Source organism: Pinus tabuliformis, chromosome 9 (genome assembly GCF_031772625.1).
Source record: "Pinus tabuliformis cultivar Carrire ecotype Pingquan chromosome 9, CPIR1, whole genome shotgun sequence".
Lineage (NCBI taxonomy): Eukaryota > Viridiplantae > Streptophyta > Pinopsida > Pinales > Pinaceae > Pinus > Pinus tabuliformis.
In genome coordinates, this window is record NC_142307.1 from 108,265,919 (window position 1) to 108,269,189 (window position 3,271).

The window sequence follows — 3,271 nt, forward strand, 5'->3', positions numbered from 1 at the left end:
ATGAACTGGCCAAGATTACGCTGTTTGGCCATCCATCAACTATGGCAAGAGTGAACCAATTGCACATAATGAGATTCTTTGCAAGGATAGAATAGTAGTGGCATTTTGGACTAGCACACTTTCCTGGTCTTTTCTTTGGGGTTCATTTCTTTTCTTTTTCTCTTAACCATTTCATTCTTTTTGCCTTTTGATATTTCTTTTAGGGCATACCCTCTTTACATTTTTTAAATTTTTATTTTTTATTTTTTTCAAAATATGGAACCTTTGCAGCAAGGAAAGGATGAACATATTTGGGATTTTTACCACTCAATTATGAAATATGACACCTATTGGTATAGGAGCATAACACAACCAATATAGTTAGATAGAGATTACTGAAATTAATGATAAAAGACCTACATAGCAATCTCTTATTCCCCCCCATCAATTCTAACTTCTATAAGAAAAAGAATCTAGATAAAATTAGTCCTTACAATGGTTTAGAGAATTATATTTCTAGCATAAGGAATGAAGGTAATATCCTTTTAATGGGTGACTTTAATGCTCAAACTTCAAGAAACCAAGCTATTCTATTAAGAAATCTTTCCAACCCTAAGCCTCTTTGGTTATATGAAGACCTTACTCTAGCTACCTGATACAAAGGGAGCTCTAAAGACCTCGGGGAGAATTTGTTTGGGTCAGAGCTAGTCAAGCCCTGTAGTGCTCAGGATCTCATAATTTTCAATGGTCTAAAAAAGTGGCCCAATTCTAGCCAGATGACCTGCATCCATGGGCTTGATAGTAGAGTGGTAGACTATGTTATTTCTGATCTCCCTTTCTACAACGAAATAATAAATTTTGACATCTTAAACAACCACGAGCTTGAATCTGATCATAGGCCTTTACTTATAACTCTCAATTTTGTCATGCATTGTGGGGTCCCTATAATACTAGTGATTACCCCATTACTATTGTAGTTATACCCCTTATTAATATTGTTGTGCCCCTATTGCCCCCATATTATTATTACTGTGCCCCATAGAATCCCTCTATTTTTATTTTTGTGGCTTTATATTATTATTGTTAGGTCGGCTGGATTATATTGTGACTCCTTAGACTCCTATATATAGAAAGGAGGTTTTGTCATTTGAATCATCATAGAATTGTTCATTTATGTAATTTAAAGGAGGTTTCCCCCTCGAAGAGGCTGAATTCTAAGGCGTTGATCTATCTTTTCTTGAGTTGGTTTCATAACATTTGGTATCAGAGCTTTGGATTCTAGGGTTTCGCTGCTCCAAACAGGTCATCGTGCAATTTTCGCTATAACTTTTTTTCTGTGACATTTCAGAAGTTTAAAAAAAAACCCATTTGATAAGAAGTATCGTTGAACCTCGGGTTTGAATTTTAGAGCTGTTTGCGCTATATTTGCAGAGATATGATCTGAGGAAGTTGGTCTTTTTGCAGACTCCTGAAGTACATTCCAAACAAGTGACCTGGGGAAAATCGTCATAACTTTCTCTCTGGGGATTGAATTGAAATTTTGTAAGAAGGTACAGAAAAAGGACGGAATATAGTTTCCTGTATGCATTTTTCAGATCCAAAGGTCGAAACAGTGACTCGTGGCACATCGTACAAGTTCGCTCTACTGAACTAGTCTATAATCAAGTCACTGTGGGAGATTTCGCATAACTCTTCCTTGGAGAATCCAATTTGGGTCAGACTTGTGGCATTGGAAAGAGGAAATAGAGGGCTACTGTAGGCCACAAATTCAGAACTAGATGATTGAAAAGTACAGAGATACATCAGAGGCAATATCGAGCTCCTACAAAGTGAAAAAAGGTGTGTAGATTTTCTTAAATTTTTGCTTAAGCTTGGTTTGAAAATTTATTTTGAAGGAATTCAAAGGGCATAGTAGAGCATTATTATCGGTAACTGATGCCCCGAGGAAAGAAAATGCAAACACCTAGTAAGGAACCTGAAAGCTCTAGCATGACTCATGAAGAAGAAGAAGAAATGCTATATGATATATCAAAATTACAAGAACAAGCGCAACAAGTGTCACTTGCACAAATAGAATCTAAGATGGATGGTTTAAGGAAAGATGTAGAAGCTAATACGGATGGTTTAAATAAAGGCGTAGAAGCTAGGATGGATGGCACGGAAGCTAAGGTGAATGGCATGGACGCTAAAATTGCTGGCATGGATGATAAGATGGAAGAATTGAAGATAAATATGAATAAGTTGCTACAAGAAATGGTCACTAAGGGTGAAAGGGTACTAAAGGAAACTCATGATGAGAACAAAAGAAATGTTAATCATGATTCCATAGACTCTAATGTTGGATCGAAGACTCACCATATTCCAAAAATCGATATGAGGAAGTTTGATGGCAAGGATCCCGCCACATGGATATTACAGATGGAGCAATTCTTCGATCTCAATAATGTGCAAAACACACAAAAGGTACGTATGGCAACTTTATATTTGGAACCAAATCAGTTTGTATGGTATCAATGGCTTTGCTCTCGTAAACAATTTATCACTTGGGCAATTTTTACGGAAGAATTGATAGCACATTATGAGGATACAAAAAGCAACACTTTTTTTAGCCAATTGATAAGTCTCAAACAAAAGGGTTCAATAATGGAGCACATTGAGGAGTTCCAAAAATTGAACATAAGGGTAAAAGATATTCCAGAGGAGCATAGGATTGATGTGTTCATAGGGTCTTTAAAGGATAATATCCAACATGATGTTCGCCTTTGGGAACCTGATTCATTAGAGAAGGCATTCAGGTTAGCAAGAAAAATGGAAAGCAAAATTATGGCAACTAGGAAGCATACCACTCACAACTATAAAGACGGAAGTGTTGTTGCCCCTAGTCTTCCACAACCTATAAGGTTGACACCACAACAATTGGAAGAAAAAAGAGCAAAAGGGCTTTGTTACAGTTGTGATAGCAAATACACTAAAGGTCATAAGTGTGCTGAGAAGAAATTATTCTACATAGATTGTGAAGAGGAAGAAGAAAAGGAGCAAGAAAGGTCAAAAGAAGAGGATATACTCCAGGAACAAAGCCTAGATGAAGAACAAATAAATCCGACCATATCTTGTAATGCATTGGCAGGAATTACCACTCCTCAAACCATCAAGATAGAAGGACAAATCAAGAAGAAAAAGGTAATAGTGTTGATTGATTCAGGAAGCACCCACAATTTTATTCATTGTAAGGTAGCAAAAGAATTGAATTGCTTCCTATATCCAGCACCAGAGTGTCAAGTGATGATTGCAA